Source organism: Felis catus, chromosome C1 (genome assembly GCF_018350175.1).
Source record: "Felis catus isolate Fca126 chromosome C1, F.catus_Fca126_mat1.0, whole genome shotgun sequence".
Classification (NCBI taxonomy): Eukaryota; Metazoa; Chordata; class Mammalia; order Carnivora; family Felidae; genus Felis; species Felis catus.
Window position 1 is genome coordinate 93,535,745 of NC_058375.1, and position 17,857 is coordinate 93,553,601.

Genomic DNA, 17,857 nt, shown 5'->3' on the forward strand with positions numbered 1-17,857 from the left:
ATGCATCCCTTTGGCACCAGCCTCCTGCCTGCTTGCGCCCCAGGGGCCTAGCAGGAGTGGGTGCTGGTGGTGGTGAAGAGGACGATAATGTCAGGGCCACGGCCACCCCTGCTGTTAGCGTTTGTCAAGGATTTCCCACACGCCCTGCTGACCACTTGTACCTGTCTAATCTCATGCGCTCCTCATAACAACCCCATAAAGTAGGGAGGTACTTGTCCTACTTTTTAGAAAGGAAACAACACTGCAGAAGATTAAGTAACTTGCCCGAGGTCCCCCACATAGTGACTGGCAGAATAAACTTCCAAGTCTGGGATCTTAATGGTTTGCTTTATTCATGACACCTTCTTCTGACCCTTGGAGGGAGGAGGAAGGCAGAGTCCTGTGGTCCTGCACCCCTTCCCTTGAGGGCCCCACAGTGAAATAGGGTCAGCGGGGTTGGCACATGGAAACTCTGACCCCTTTCTGGGAGCCGTTGCAACACTTGGCGGTTTCCTGTGCGGTTTCCATCGGAGGGTGCTTGGGGCCCACAGAGCAGCAAAGATCCTGGGATTCAGGGCTAGAAGACACGCAGCTACCTCCTGACTTACTAGCTGCGTACGTGACCCTGACACCTCACCTTGTCTTTCTGGGCCTCGGCTCCTTTGCCTGTTAAATGAAAGAAGAACACAACAACTTGGTCTTTACCACCAGCCCCGGTAGAATAAAGTGTAGACCATTAGGCCACTGTGGCCAGGGGCCTGGCCAGATAGAAAGCAGAGTGGGCCAGTGGGGGTGGGGGTTGAGAGGGAAGGGGGTGTGGGGTGGCAGGAGGGGGTTGTCAGGCGGGCATCGTGCTGCTCTGCTCCCAGGTCAGGAGGGAGGCCGACAGAGGTGAGGACTTCCTCTCCTAACAGGTGACAGCCACTTTGCACAGTATCACCCGCCTTGATAGGGGAGCGGAGCCAGGAGCCTTCAGTGAGGACCCAGAGCAGAATGGCTGCATCCTCCCGGGAAAACTGCATGGACAGAACTGTTCTAGGCACCAGATGACTATCAGTTTCTTGCAAGCGCCCTGTTTGCTGACTTCCTGTTGATGGAAAATGTCCTGCTCTAACCTGGGCTGCTGTTAGTTGACTGGTTCCTGTTACCCCAGCAACAGAGCAATAGTGGAGGTGGCTGCAAGCAGCTATGTTAAATCACTTCATCAATTGTCACCCACAGGCACTGTGTCAAACAAGGGGTGGTTACAGCCCTGTTAAGCTTAGTCACTGCCTGCTACTAAATGTGGCTGAGATGGTTGTAAACATGCTCGGAATAGGCAAACAACAGGCCTCCAACAGACACGTCTTGGTTGATGAAAGAACTTTCGGAATCATGAAGACTTCAGATCATGTCCCTTACGGGTATCACTGATGACTCTATTTTGTTACATTTAAAATCTTGGCAAACCAGTAATTTACATAGGATGTGCATGGCCAGGCTACCCCCAGCTGCCCATTCCTTGGCTCTTTATGAGGATTTATCAATAACAGCATATCCGTTCTGTTTGGGCTGTTATTATGCCTCTATCCTGGAACATCCTGTAGTGGTTATTTTTTGGAAACATCATCTGGTTCATAATCTCTTAGCAACAGAACTTTGAGGGCTAACGGCTGATGCACACTCCCAGCAAGATGATTGCGACTGGTAGGCAAACAAACCCACAGCAGCCGAGTTGGAGCACCCCTCTGATTATGGGTTTAATTGTTTTAGGCCATCAGACGTCACCAGCACCCACCATGGGCTGAGCTTGCTTTGTTAGACGCTTGAGAGCATTTGCTGTGGCAGCCACACACCCAGGCCCGGGCGGAGGTGGTGGGGGGAGCTTTCAGTCACCGGGTGCCCAAGGCTGGCACAGTCTTGTGTCCTCGTGGAACATGAGGAACAGGTCCTGGAACATGTATCTGACTCGAAGAGGAGGAGGGCAGGAGCAGTGGCCTTGCGCTCTGTCCACGCCCGCACAAACTCCTTTCGTGGCAATGTTAGACTGTCCTCACACTGGATTGGAATCCAGCCCTGCTTGAGCCCCCAGCCTTCCCTCTTTCTTTGTTTTCTATCTTTTCTTTTTCTTCTTTTTTTGCTCCCAATAGTTAATTCTGTCTGTTCAAGGGCTCATATCGCAAGCATTAAACCAAGTGCAGGCTTTGATTCTTTGAGCACAAATTCATGTATCTACAAAGATAAAAAGCAAACTGTGATCCATGTACATGGATAGAAACTAGAGATTCATGGTCAATCATGTTGGAGTTTTTACATTTCTACAGCCTAGAATCCAGAAGTCACAGATCTTTTAGGTCCTTCTTGATGTCCCACAGGGTATCTGCACTTTTCTGGAGCTGAGCAACTTGGTCAGCCTTCAGCTTCTGGTTGATAACACTGGTTAACCCCTGGGCACTCAGGATACATGGAAGGCTCAGGAAGACTTCATTCTCAATGCTGTACATTCCCTTCCCCATCATTGACACAGGATGACCCCTGGATAGATTTTCAACATGCATTCAATGAGGTGAGCCACACTTATCCAATAGCCTATCTGGTATATCCTTTGGCTTGATGGTTCCATAGGCACTTCTGGTCACCGTCTTATGTGCTTCCTCCCAATTTTCACTATCATTCCCATTTTTGGATTCAGTTCCTAAAGAGAAATGCCTGCCACATTCACTCTACTCCATACAGCCTCACTAAAGACACCGTGTTCTCTTCAAACTCGGCAGCTGCTGGGACGAATGCCAAGTTTTTCACCTGGAAGGTCTCAAAATCTCGCAACCACTTCCAATCACATCATGCTCAGGTAATCCAGTTAGTCTCCAGGTAACATACGTGAGAATCCACCGGATCGGGAACTATAATTATGACGCAATTGGCTGTCCTTGATGATCTGAAGAAGAATGAATCTGAAGACATTAATGTTCCCCTGCACCAGATTGAGATGACTCTCTTCCTCTGGCTGGCAGACTCCTGCATTTTCCATCACAATCTTAGAATTGGCAGTCAGAGTAATCTCTATCTGCCACAAGTTTTGGTGTCTGAAGAAGTAAGCTTCCATGCTGCAGACGCACCTCCTCTTTTTTGGGTTTATCTTCTAAAACATCCACGACGGCAAGTTCATCATTTAGAGACTTTCCCAGAATGCTGCTGGCACGTACCATACCAACTAGTTCAACACCTACTGCAATGATTTCATTGTTTGGTCCTATTGCTATTGCCTCTTCTTCCGCAACCAGGGCGATCAGTTTTTCCATAAGAGTTGTCATCGAGTGCAAGAGAGAGAAGGCTCTGGGGAGGTTGTGGTAGCCATGCAAAGAAGACAATGGCAGCTGCGTACCTTGCCTTCACTCTCTCTGCTCATCCCATTCACATATCCAGGTCCATAGGGACAGCTGGGTCCTTACTTTATGTGTAATCTCCAAAGGTACTATATAGTGTAGCACATGAGGGCCACTGCCACAGACCAGTTCCAGGGGTCAAAGGCCACATACAATATGTGCATCCCGGAGTCACTGAACCCAATACTCACAGGCAGCACGGGGCCTCCTGTCATTGGGGCTCACGATCCTCTTTTATTCTGGTTCTTTCTGGTCCCTCCCCAAGGTGAGATCATGATTCCCCGTCTGTGAGGAGCAGGAATAAAAATTAAAATAATAGCTACCATTGGGGCACCTGGGTAGCTCAGTCGGTTGAGGGTCCAACTCTAGATTTTGGCTCAGGTCATGATCTGATGGCTGTGAGCTCCATGCTGAGCATGCAACCTGGTTGGGACTTTCTCCTTCTCTCTCTGCCCCTCTCCCTGGCTCGTGCTCTCTGTCTCTCAAAATGAAATGAAATGAAATGAAATGAAATGAAATGAAATGAAATGAAATAAAATAGCTACCACTTATTACTATGAACCAGGATCTTTACTGATACGCCCTTATTTACTCCTGAAAACCTTATAAGGACATGATATTGTTTTCCCCATTTACAGATCAGGAAATTGAGGATCAGTGTAATTGAGTGATTTGCTGTAAGTCACAGAAGCAATTTCTGTTTGTGACACCCACAGTCATGCTCCTCCCCCTCCCCAGCCCTATTACTCATGAGCAGAGGTGGATTTACTAAGAAAGTCCTGAAGCTCTGCTCTGGGCCCCGTCACTTGCACCGCCCTGTCCGAGGCCCTAGAAATTGATTCATAGGGCCACATATCGTTGGGACACGAGATATTTTAATATTTTGCCTAAAGGAGAGTCCCGCTCTGATTCCACAGATTCCCTCCTCAGATTCTTCCCCTTTCTGTCCCCTTCTCTGCTCTATTCGTTCTCCTTAGCCTTGTCACTAATACACCGTGGTGTACCATTGCACATCCTAGGCACCACTCACTATGTGTTTTGAATGAATAAATGAATGAATGAATGAATGAATGAGTACAGCCATTGTCCTTATGCGTGAAGCAATCTTGTGCCATAGGTCAGGCAAAGATATAAAACTGAAAAGTGACTTGCTCAAAGCCCCTACTTACAATCCAGTCCCCTTTCTCTTGCTCTGAGCTGCCTTTGAACTTGGTCATGCCTAGGTTTCCTCTGGCCCCAACACTACAATTTACTCATAGACCAGACATCATGTCACTGGTGTTTCATCCCTGACTCCTCTCTCTCAGTGACTTCCTTTACCCCCCAAATCCTATCAACTGCCTCCCAAGTGTCTCTGAAACTGATCACTCTGTTTATCTCCACAGTCCCCACCGCAGATGGGGTCTCCATCAGCTTCCTGGCCTCCTCTCTGCCCCCTGTCTGTTGCCCACACAGCTTCCAGAGACTGATTTTCCTGCTGGAATTACTCCCATGAATTCCCATTTTGTAGAGATGGTATCTGAAATCCTTAGCCTGACCCACAAGGCTCACATTGGCTTTTTTTTTTTTTTCAGTTTCTCAAACTCACCATCTCCCTGACTCAGAGCCTTTGCATATGCTCTACCCACTTCAGGTGCCAGAACAGTCTTCCCCTCCTCCCTCTCTACCATCCTACTTAATTTTTCACTCACCCTTCTGGTCAAGCATCACTTCCTCAGGGCTACCTTCCATGTCTACCCACACTGAGTCAGAGCCCCTGTGAATTATTTTTATAGCTCCCTGTATATCTCTGCCTAGAACTGATAACCACTGATATAAATAACCAACTGTATAACCCTTGGTGTTTGATCTGGCGTTGTGACCCCTCCCTCTAGCCTCCTCCCCAGTCAAAGACCTAAGTTCCCAGAGGGCAGGGACCATGTCTGCCTGGCTCACTGCTCTATCTTTGTTTTGTTTGTTTGGCTGAAAGAATAAAGACACTCATTCCTTTCTCACATAACCCTTGATGTGTTTCTTATCGGCTGGCAGCAGTGCCCCATCTGGTCCTTTCGGGACCTGGGTTCCCTCCATGCTGTGGCTCTGTTATCCCTAGGAGTTGTCATCTGCATAGTTTAAGCTAGGTCATCACCATCTCTGGGCTGGAGCCAGCAGGGAGGAGAGGAAGAGTTTTCTAGGTCTTGGTTTGGTTCCAGGGATCTATTACTGAATAACAAACAGCCCTGAGATAATGTGCTAAAAGACATCAACCATTTCATTATCCTCATAGACTCTGTGGGTCTGTGAGGAATGCTGGGGAATTTGGACAGAACACAGGGAGGGTGACTTCTGTTTCTGCTCTGTACCTTCTGGGGCCTCAGCTAAGACTCAAATGACCAAGGGTGACTCAAATGGTTGGTGTTGAATGTTCTGGAGGCATCTTTACTCACCCGGTGCCTGACTGGAAGACTAGGCTCAGCCAGGCCTGAACCAGGGGACCCACATGTGGCCTCTCCAGTTTGGTGGCCTCAGGGGAGTTAGCTTTCTTGATGGAGGCTCAGAGCTCTAAGAGCAAGAGTTCTGAGAGAACAAGATAGAAACCTCTATGCCCTAACCTTAGAAGTCACGTTACAGTTGGAGACTGCCCAGGTGCAAGTGGAGGGGTCATAGATCCCCTACCTCTTGCCAGGAAGAGGGTTGAAGACTTTGTGTCATATTTTAAAGCCATTATAGCCAGAGGGACACATGCCAGTTTCACTCACATTCACCTACTGAGAACGTAGGTGTATGGTCCCAGCTAAATTCACAGGGCCGGAAAACACACGTCCCTAGCCACATGCCTGATGTCAACTTCATTATAAGGAAAGAGGGAGAATGGATTTGGGCCAACTGTTTGCATTCTGCCACAGCTATTCCTCTGGTCACCAAATATCTAGGTGTACCCCCTCTTCCCACACGTGCAATATGCTTCTCCTTGGGGGAAAAACCCTAAAGTTCCGTCGACTGCCTCTTTGTTGAATGACTAACTGTATGTTTGCAGAGTAACTGTGTCCAGCAGTATACTCTAAAGATAGGGTGGTCAGAGGCGGTGTTCCATTTCTTAACCTAGAGCCTCGAGGTGGGCTAGTTCTAAGCGGGGAAGCAAAAATCAGGGAGCAGTGGCCTGTTAGGAGTGAAGAGAAATCTGTCCTCCCTTTATCTTGGTACTTAATTCCATCTATTTACAGGGTAGGAAAAACAATAATTGTTAATTGAAAAGAATGTCTGTCTCATTGTGCATCTAAAATTAATTCCAGATGGATCAAAGATTCAGATGTAAAAAATAAACCCATAAAATGCTAGGGGAAAGGATTAGAGCAGACAGTTCATAGAAGAAGATAAATAAAAGGCTGACAACGGTATGAAAAGACACATTCTTGAGGATGAGGGGAGGCAGGAACTCTTGTGCGTTACTAGTTGGTGTTTAAATGGATCGTTTCTACAAAGGGGGATTCAGCGATATCTTTCAAGATGTCAAACGTTCAATACCCTTTTATCCAGAAACTGCATTTCTAGGTATTTATTCTACAGATATACAGCATTCCCACAATTGAGCAAAACTATATGCCAAGGATGTTCAGTGCAGGCTTGTTTAGAATAGCTAAGTAGCTGGAAACCACCTAAATGCCCCTCTGTGGGAAACTATTTAATAAAGTAGAATCCCACGCAGCTGTTAAGAAGAATATGGTAGATTTATCAGTACTCACATGGAAAAAGGTCCAAGGAACTGCAACAACCAGAAACAAAAGGCAATTTGGAGGGCATGGTGCGTAGTGTAAATTCACGTCTGTTAAGAAAGCAAGCAAGCAAAATAATTCGTAGGTATTTTACAAAATGCCCGGAAATATTCATAGAAAGTTTTTAACAATGGTTACTTCAGGGGGAGTGCACTTGAGGCTGTGGGGAGCAGGAGGATGTATAATTTTTCCTTTATGTCCTTCTCCACTGTATGGATTGTTTTAATTGTAAAAAACATGTGAACACCTGCATCTGTTTTATAGGAGAATCAAATTCAGAGTAGTGGTTATTCCTAAGGAAGAAGACAAGGGAATGGAAGAGAGGACATAGGGTCTTTTAACTGTATGTACAATGTCATGTTTCTAAAAGAAATTGACGGCACTTGGGTGGCTCTGTCGGTTGAGTGTCCGACTCTTGATTTTGGCTCAGGTCACGATCTCGTGGCTGGTGAGTTTGGGCCTTGCGTCAGGCTCCGTGCGGACAGTGCAGAGCATGCTTGGGATTCTCTCTCTCCCCCTCTCTCTGCCCCTCCCCTGCTTGCTCTCTCTCTCTAAAATAAATTCACTTAAAATTTTTTTTAAGAAATCGAAGTGCCTAAGAAATGGTAAATGTTGTTCATTCCCTTTTACCGCCATCACCACCACCACATGGAAACCATAAGTGACGATATGTTAAGAATTGATAAAGCTGGCGGGGGGGGGGGTACCTGGGTGTTCATTATATAATTCCCTATGCTTTTCTAAATTTGGGGGACATTTTACAACTTAAAAGAAGCTTTTTTAAAAAAGGATTCGTTCTCTACAACAACATAAAATAAATGGAAAAGAAGCCAGAAAAATGAAGCAACTTGGTAAATTCAACCACAGTCTCATAGGAAGGAGATACGGAGACTTAATGTTTCCCGTTTGGACTCTTGGGTGCCCCTGGATTGGAAGAAACGCTAGGGATGGCGTTGCTTTGGGAAAGGGAATGTGCCGACGTGGCACTGAGGCTGGGGTTCCATGCCGGAGCCCGGGCTGGGTGCGCAGTTAGGAGACTGACGCTGGTCTGGGTGCGAGCAGGTGAGCAGGGGGAAACCCGGGCAGTGCAGGGGGGCAGTGGCAGCCTGGGGTTCGCCTCCAGCACCGCCAGGGCCTCCCGGGGCTGCTCCTCTTTGCTCCTGTCACACGTACCACGTCATCATCTGTCAGCCGAAAGAGCAGTAGGGGCAGCCGTGTCTCCTTTCTCCCAAGTACTGCTTCTGGGGGAGACTGAGCAGCACCCCAACTCCTGCACTGGAAGCCGGGAGAGCAGGGTCTCCGGTCCCCCGGCCCTCACTCCCTTCCCTCCGGTCCCTCCTGCGGGGCAGGGCCTTAATCTGCTGCACCTGCAGTTCTTTGATCCGTTTCAGTTTCCTTTCTTTTGAAAAAAACTAACCACAGTGCCGTGCATGTTGCCAGCCTGACTCTGTTGCTTTGAAAGCCCTCTTCCTGTGAACTTGAGATGTGGGTGATAAAGCAATGAAGGCCAGTGGCCTGTGGGTCTCACCAAGGGCCTTTGTTCTGGGTACTGATGTTATGTCACCCGCAGGCAGAGGTGGGGCCTAGAGTCTGTCCTTGAGGCTCAGAAGGCTGTCTCAGGCAGGGCCGCCGTGTCACTGCTGGGGTCCCGCCTAAGTGACATATGTGCAGGTACATGGGAGCATCCCCACACAGGGAGGTGGACTCGGGCTGCCAAGTGTCCTTCAGCCGGGCCCCTGTCCTGCTTCCACCGCTCCACCCACCTCAGATATCTCCACCCAGGCTTCCGACAGGCCCAGGGCTGCTTCTTTCCAGAGGGGCTAAGACGCAGGGCACACACCCTCCCGCAGTTGCTGCCGGTGTGTGTGTGTGTGTATGTGTGTGTGTGTGCGCACCCTTCAGGCCCCTGCAGGCAGACAGAGAGTTTCTGGGTTCCAGTCCTGGCAGGGACTGTAAGACCTGCTGAGCAAACAGCTCACCAGTGCATTGTGTGATGTCCAGGGTTTCTGGGCTGGCGTCCGGCTTCTCAGTGGCCCCGATTTTGTGTTCTTGTTGTTGAGCTCTTGGGAACCAAGGGCTGGCAGCCAGCCAACGCATGCAAGGACTCCACGCTGGAATCCTTAAACACAGCATCGCGTTTCAAATTCAGAACAACTGAGTACAAGCATGCTCAGCATCCCTGTTTTACAGAGGAGGAGACTGAGGCCCACAAAGGTCGGATAGCTCGTCCAGCGTTCCCAGCTGGGAAGGGGTGGGGTCGGGATCTGGTCTCTTCTCACTGCCAGGTCTTCTCCACAACTTCTCTTCCCTGCTCTGTGTGCTGAGGGGGGGTCTGTGAGGATTGCATGGGGCGGGGTGGGGCGGGGCAGGGCAGGGTGGGGGTGGGGGGAGGAGCCCTTACTCTGCACCTTGACCAGTGGGGAGCACCGACAGCATATGGGAGGCAGAGAGTGCATGGCCCTTATTCTGTCCCACACCTCCTGTGGAGTGGCCATGATCTGGCTGCATCGCTCAACTGAGACCACGGCTCGCATCAGGGCCCTCTCCTCCCAGACAGGGTCTAGTCGCCCCCTTGACCTCTCACCCCATCAGACCTAGTGGTGGATGGACTGCTATTGGGCCAGGTTCTTAGAATCGTTTCCTACACCCTGCCTTTACCTTTGAACATAATCCCTTGATTGAATGTTCCTCAAATGGCCCCATCTGAGTGTGCCATCTGCCTCCCACTGGGACCCTGCCTGACCCATACCATCCTGCCAGCTCATTGGCAAAGACCGCTGGGTCTGCTGAGTCATCACAGACAGCAGCTGGGATCACAGGTGGGGGGGGGTCCCTTTTCCAGTTCCTGTGCTTTTCTTTGGCTCTCCTTGTACCCTCACCCCTCCTCATCTGCCTGCTTTGCCTCCACTCCCACCTGTGGCTCTTCTGCAGCCAGAGGTCGGGGATGTTTAGGGGATGACAGTCACGGCTAAGCAACCCCTACCCCTATCCCATCCACCTGTGATGCATCCGGGAAGTGTGCTCCAGAATCATGGGCGTCACGGGCCAGTCATAGAGGCCCTGCGTCCTTGGGACAAGATGTTTTGGAAGCCACTGCACAGAAACAGGATGATTTCACATTGCTGGGAGAGCCTTCTTCCCTGGGGACCCGTGACCAGGAAAGCTTACCCACTTACCCGCCCACTCACTCACTTGCAATGCAGAGAGGGGCTGACTCCCCACCAGGCCTCCCCCCCCCCCCCCCCCCCCGCCCCAAGGGACCTGGTTGTCACTTCCTCAAGGAGACTGTCTCCGGCCCTCGCCGAGGCTGGCTGCCCGGTTCATCCCATCCCTCCTTGTTTTGAAACCCTCATCACACTGATATCCCTTGTCATCGTTCAGGTCCCTCACTCTACCTTCTATCCCTAAAAGCAGGTCCTCTGCCTGTACTGCTCACTGCTGTGTCCCCAGTGCCTGGCATAGTGCCGGGCACACAGTGGGAGCACAAGAAATTGTTGAGCTAAGATGAAAACAATGGTAATTAAATCAATGCTGTGCGGATTACCCCTCTCATATCTAGGCGGCCACTGAGAGAACAATGACCAGTGTCGCAGGCTGGGTCCTGGAGACAATGTCAGCCTGCAGAGTCTGGACCCTGGGCTCTAGTCCCTGCTTGGCTCATACTCATTGTATGGCTTGAGCCATCCCTGAGCGTTAAGTCCCTCATCCGTAAGATGGGATAATACTTCTATTTGTTTTCTATTGTTTCATAATAAGTTATCATAAACTTAGCAATTTAAAACAACACAGGGGCTCCTGGCTGGCTCCGTCGGTTAAGCGTCCGACTTTGGCTCAGGTCATGATCTCACGGCTCCTGAGTTTGAGCCCCGCGTCGGGCTCTGTGCTGACAGCTCAGAACCTGGAGCCTGCTTCAGGTTCTGTGTCTCCCTCTCTCTCTGCCCCTCCCCTGCTCACGGTCTGTCTCTGTCTCTGTCTCTGTCTCTGTCTCTCTCTCTCTCAAAAAAAAAAAATAATAATAATAAACATTAAAAAATTAAAAAAAAAAACACCTGTATTTTTTATCCACAGTGCCTTGGGCCAGGAGCCTGGGCACAGCGTAACTGGGTCCTCTGCAAGGACAAGGTGTCAAGATGTGGGCCAGGGCTGGGTTCTCCTCTGGATGCCCCCGTGGGGAGGGATCTACTTACAGGCTCACACAGGTTGCTGACAGAATTCATCTCCTTGTGGCTGTAGGACTGAAGTCTTTTTTCTTTTTTAAGTTTATTTATTTATTTTGAGAGAGAGAGCGTGTGAGCATGAGCAGGGGAGGGGCAAGAGAGAGAGGTTGAGCGAGAGGGAATCCCAAGCAGGCTCCACACGGTCAGCACAGAGCCTGACACAGGCTCCAACTCACGAACCGTGAGACCGTGACCTGAGCCGAAACCGAGAGTCAGGTGCTCAACCCACTGAGCCACCCGGGAGCCCCGCATAGGACCGAAATCTTCTGGTTGGACATTGGATGGAGGCTGCCCTAGTTCTAGAGGCCACCCACAGTTCCCAGCCAGGAGACCCTGTCCGAAGGCTCTCTCAGAACTTGGCAGCTTGCTTCTTCAATGTCGGCAAGAGAGGATGTCTTTATGCCAACCTGCAAACAGGACTGAGCCTTTTATAGCATGAGGTAATCGTGGGAGTGACACACGGCACCATCTCCGCCAATATCGGTTACATATTGGCATCTTGGTTATTCTATTGGTTGGAAACACGTCACAGGTCCTACCCACACTCAAAAGGAGGGGATTACACAAAGACATTGAGGCTACAGGGATCATGCCGGTCACTTCAGAATCCGTCTCCTGCAATACTAATCCCTATCTCAGAATTCTTGAGGTACCTAAGGAAAGGAATATATGAAAGCACTTCACACGGTGCCTGGTGCTTAGTGAGACTCGGAAAATGTCGCAGAAGGTGGCTAGCGGCAGCTGTGTTTTCCTTTGGCCCACCGTGAAATAGGATATGTTGGTCTGTTCTGGGTCCCCAGGCCCCACCATGCCTCATTATCTTTGACTTTCACCGATAGGCTGTGTCAGCCATCTACCTCATCTGTCTAGATCTTGAAGGCAGCTGAATTTGCCATGTAGTATTAGCTAGTGTGATCAAATAGGTGTTCTTGCTATTGAAGTTACAAGTTGACAGGTGAGGCTGTATCTTACTCATTTTTCTAGCCTATGGGGGGCCTAGGATGTTGAGTTTAGCTTGGATGATCCAGGAGGGTTGAGCCCCAGCACCAACCAGAATGGTCTGAGTCCACGGTTATAGCCGCAGGGAACACGTGATGGTTGGCAGGGAGGGAGGGAGCAGGGGCAGGTTGGATGGATGAAGTCAGGGAGGTGCAGGATGAGTCTTGGCAGGCATCCATGTCAGGCTCTGCTGCGGGAAGCCCCTCCTGTTACCATGTCTGCCCACCTCCCTCCACCCCCAGCTTTCTTCCCTTCTTACTGTTCAAGCCCCTACCTTTGAGCAGGGTCTCTGTGGGATCTGGGTGCGGTGGGCCACGCCTGTTCTGATGAGGGAAGAAAAGATGGATTCTTTCAGAAATAGATCATCTGGGCTGGGAAGGGTCTTAGCCCCCAGGAAGTGGTCAACAACTGGCTTTAGGTTACAAGATGAGGAGTCACGTTTGTTGAGTGCCTACTCATGACTCGGGCTCCACACTTCACATATTTCATTACCTCTGTTGTCTCAGTCTTCAAGGTGGAAACACTAAAGCCCAGAGAGGGCAAGTGGGTTCCCCTGATCACACAGTTACTGGGTGGCAGAGTTAGGACAGAGCCTAGGTATCTGGACCATAAGTCCAAAGCTTTCTCTCTACAACACCCCTCGCACCCAGGCCTGTGGGCCCACTGGTGCTGGGGACAGGGGCACACTTTCCCTGGCCCTAGCCCAGGTCTCCATGCAGGTTGGTCTGGCTTCCCTGCTCCCCATTTCTTCTTTCCCTCTGCCCTCAGGGTGCTCCTTCTGCTGAGTCTGTACCACATTCTCAGCCTGGCCCACACCAGGCTGATGGTGGATGATCCAGACACTGAGCCCAGAGATTCTTTCCCAGCAGACACAGAGGCCGCCTGAGGCTTGCACATCTGGGCGTTTGTTGCCCAAGTCTAATCTGCAGAGGATAAACCAGAGGGATAATTTCTGTCATTTCTGGACAGAGCCAGGGAGCTAGAGTCACTTCAGAGAGGCAGAGGATCTGCCTCAGCTGTGGGAGGGGTAGTGGTGAGAAGGGTCCTACCTGGCGGGGTCATCTGTCCTGGGGCAGGTGGGCCTCTTCAAGTCGGGTCAGACAGGAAGTTCACCCACCAGCGGCCGGGGCTGTAACAGCTGCTTCAAGTCTGAAACATTTGTAAATCCCTCGTTTTCACGATGCCTCTGTTACTCACTGTGCTTTCCCTGAAGGGGTCGGCGGCAAACTCCTTAAAAGGCATGCGCTTGTCTTCAGGGTGGGAAGAGAAGGGGAGCCGGGTGCCTGTGTTCCTTTCGCACCCGGATTAGGGACGGGAGGCTGAGAGCAGATGGCCAGAGCTGAGAGAAGCTGGCTGTGTCCCCGCAGGGGTGGGAGGCAGCCTGGACCCCAGCCAGGACTGGGCTGAGACTCTGTCAGTGCTGGAAGCCAGCTGCTGTGAGGGCTCCGATGGGCTGGCATTACCCTGAAGCCCAGCCTGACTTCCAAGAAAACACTCTAAAACCGGTCAGTGACCCAGGGGAAGAGCATTCTGCAGACTAATTCCACTTCCTTTCGTAACTGGGAGCCAATGCAGGCTCTTCAGGGGTAGAAGCTAGAAATGGAGAGAGCACACAACAGGTCCACACACACCTATCTCTTCCCGACCATGGATCTGGGGCTACGGACCCCTAACCTCCTTGGGCCTGTGCCGTGGAACACACATGTGGTCCCGAAGAATCATACGAAGCCCATGCAGTCACACACAATATCCACAGACACACCCCATCCCTCACACACTGTGACACTCAGCAGTACGCAGCCATGTAGAATCACACGTAACCACATTCATGCATCGGGAGGCCTTAACACACAGCCACACGGGTTCACACACATACATTACACACAGTGAGCCTTAACCACATACATATGCACTCGTCCATTCATCCGCACTAAGCACGCACAGCTGGACACGGTCACGTACGGGGATTCTGAATCCCGCACGGTCGCACACACACTCACACCAGTCTGCACAACCTCTGTGCATTCAGCCCCACTCATTGGCACATGAGAACACACGGTCACAGGCCATCACACGGAACATACGATCGCGGGGCAAGCTGTGAATGGTGCTTTAATACAAGCAGCAGGGGAAAGGGGCTGGGGGTCGGCGGGGCTTGTCCTCAGAAACGGGGGTCAATGAGGGCCCGGAGGTGACTAAGTCAGGAACAGAGGGATCCACTCAGGCCCTCGGACAGTTCACTTCCTGGTCATACCTCCAGAGCATCAGCAACTCGGAAGATCGTTGTCCCCCTTGGCCGCCCAGCAGAGCATTCCTGGGTCCTGATGCGGCCTCCTCCCCTCCCCTCCCCTCTGGCCCCAGCTGGGCTGCGGCAGGGACCGTGGTGAGTCAGCAGGAAAGGGCTCAGGGAATGCGGGTGGGTGACCAACAGGGCCTGTAGTTGAAGCTCTGGGGGAGGAGCAGCTGCCCGCTGGAGCTTCCCCCCCCCCCCCGCCCCCCGCCCAGCAGGGAGGGCCGCAGACACAGGTCTGGGTGCTGATGGCCGTTTCTCAGCCAGCCCGCTATGCAAGAAAGCAGATGGAAGGGGCCACGTTCCCCCGCGGTCTGTGCTTGGACCTTCTCACCTGCTGTGGCCCTCAGCACGGCCCAGCCCACAGGCCCCGAGCCGCACCCTGCTCTCCACCATCACCAATTCATGCGTTCATTCAGCCGTACGTGGACCACCCACCACACCAAGATGCAAGGGCTGTGCCTTCCAATGGGGAAGGTCACACAAAAGATGACTCCAGAGCTATGTGGACGGCAGGGACAGATGTATGCATGCTGTCATTGAAGCTACTAGGGCCAGCTGCTTGTGAGCCTTTGAACTCCAGTTTCTGGTATGGGCCAGGATGGCTGATGATGATGGTGCCTGTCCCTCAGGGTGCTCCTGACCTCTGACCTCTCTCGAACGAGGCAGCAACACAGTCAGAGAAGGCATGGGTGGGCGTGACTTAACAGTGAGCCATTTTCCAACAGAGTCAGGGAATTCGTTGTTCAGATCTAAAGAACAAAAATTCAAATGTTTACATATTTATTTCGAGGGGGAGGGGCAGAAGGAGAGAGAGAGAGAGAGGGAGGGAGAGAATCCCAAGCAGGCTCCTTGCTCGGCGTGGAGCCCAACACAGGGCTCGATCCCACGACCCTGGGATCATGACCTCAGTTGAAATGAAGAGTCAGATGCTCAACTGACTGAGCCACCCAGGCACCCCAAGAACAAAGTTTTAAATGCCACGTCTGAAGGAACCTTGCTAAAATGACTTCCCGCAGCATGGCGAAGTCCCCACCAGCCTTCTTCTTGCTGCCTCAGGGTTATTATTACGAACTTCCATTATCACTACACCAGATACAATGGTTCTTTCTTGAGAGTAGGTGGTCAGCAAATACTTGTGGAAGGAACACACACGGATGAGCTCAAACTTCTGGGCTCAAAGACTGAAAAGCAAGTGGTGAGAGTACAGAATGCTCTCTGGTATGGAGTTTGGGGTGCAGTGGACGCTACAGGGCCTTCCTCTTGTTCCCTAAACTCTTCTCAAGAGAAGCATCACTTCCTCCCTTCCTTCTTCCCTCTTTTTCTTTTTCTTTCTTTCTTTCTTTCTTTCTTTCTTTCTTTCTTTCTTTCTTTCTTTCTTTCTTTCTTTTTCTTTCTTTCTTTCTTTCTTTCTTTCTTTCTTTCTTTCTTTCTTCCTCTTTCTTTCTTTCTTTCTTTCTTTCTTTCTTTCTTTCTTTCTTTCTCTTTCTTCCTCTTTCTTTCTTTCTTTCTCTTTCTTCCTCTTTCTTTCTTTCTTTGTTTCTTTCTTTCTCTTCTTTCTTTCTTTCTTTCTTTCTCTTCCTTTCTTTGTTTCTTTCTTTCTCTCTCCCTTCCTTCCTTCCTTCCTTCCTTTTCTTTCTTTCTTTCTTTCTTTCTTTCTTTCTTTCTTTCTTTCTTCCTCTTTCTTTCTTTCTTTCTTTCTTTCTCTTTCTTCCTCTTTCTTTCTTTCTTTCTTTCTCTCTTCTTTCTTTCTTTCTTTCTTTCTTTCTTTCTTTCTTTCTCTTTCTTCCTCTTTCTTTCTTTCTTTGTTTCTTTCTTTCTCTTCTTTCTTTCTTTCTTTCTTTCTCTTCCTTTCTTTGTTTCTTTCTTTCTCTCTCCCTTCCTTCCTTCCTTCCTTCCTTCCTTCCTTCCTTCCTTCCTTTTCTTTCTTTCTTTCTTTCTTTCTTTCTTTCTTTCTTTCTTTCTCTCCCCCTTCCTTTTCTTTTTCTTTCTTTCTTTCTTTTTCTCTTTCTTCCTTTTTTTTCTTTCTTTCTTTGTTTCTTTCTCTCTCTCTTCCTTCCTTCCTTTTTTCTTTCTTTCTTTCTTTCTTTCTTTTCCTTTCTTCCATCCATCCTTTCTTTCTTCCTTCCTTTGGAATAAGAGCCAAGTTTTTAATTTTTCATTTCTTGCATTTGCAGTGTTACTCAATGATGTCCTTTGCCATAGTCCTGAATCACCACACAACCACAACTGACCACTTTTACGGGGTTTCCCCCTTTCACAGAGGCCTACCCATTTCCCTAGTTTCTTGCTATCAACTTTAATTAGGTTGATTGGGTGTTCAGCACAAAGAGCCTCCACCAGCTTGACATACAGGCTTATCACAGTTGGACCTGCCCCCCTTTCTTCTTCACTGCAGGGGCTCACCTGCTTTCCCTCCTCTGGCACTGTTCCCCATCTTCCCAATGTTATTTGAAGCCTGCGCCCCAGCCTCACTTCATCCCCCTTTCCTGATTGTCCCTGAACTTGAAGACAAGCACCAGACATTTTCCTTCTAACCCTTCTGATCACACCATGGAAACAAAATGTTAACAAAAATCAGAACCACAGGAAAGCAATAGAGGTTCGGGAATCTAACAATCGGCTACCCATTTGAAAAAAACAAAACAAAACAAAACAAAACAAAACAAAACAAAATTCATACCTGCCTCGCATGTAGAATATAATAAAACAAATTCCAGATAAATAAAATATTTAAATAGAGAAAACCACCATAGACATCATGAAAGAAAACATGGGTGACCATTTTCTGTTGTTGTTATTTTACAGTGGGTAAGACCTTTCTAAGCAGAAAACCAGAAAAGCCCGATACATTTCATGACATAAGATTTGTAAGGTTCTGACAACAAAAGCGCTACACACAAAGTCAAAACACAAAGGACAAGCTGGGGAAAATATTTCCAACAGATAAAACAAAGGGTTTGTATCCCTAATTTACAAAGGGCTCTCACAAGTCAATAACAAAAAGATAAATAACTAAATAGAAAAAAAAAAAAACTCAAAAAATGAACAAAGGCCACTAGCAGGTAATCCACAGAAGAGGAATTATAATTAGTTAATAAGTGGATGAAAAGATGTTCGCCCTACCTTAGAGTATTAAAAATCAAATTAAATTGGGGCGCCTGGGTGGCTTACCCGGTTGAGCGTCTGACTTCGGCTCAGGTCATGATCTCACTGTTCCCAGGTTTGAGCCCCGTGTCAGGTTCTGTGCTGACA

At 49.5% G+C, this 17,857-nt stretch overlaps 1 pseudogene; it reads right to left on the reverse strand.

Annotated features, from left to right (window-relative positions):
- Window positions 1-308: 308 nt before the first annotated feature.
- On the reverse strand, window positions 309-14,633 carry LOC102899693 (annotated as a pseudogene).
- Between the last annotated feature and the right edge of the window lie 3,224 nt (window positions 14,634-17,857).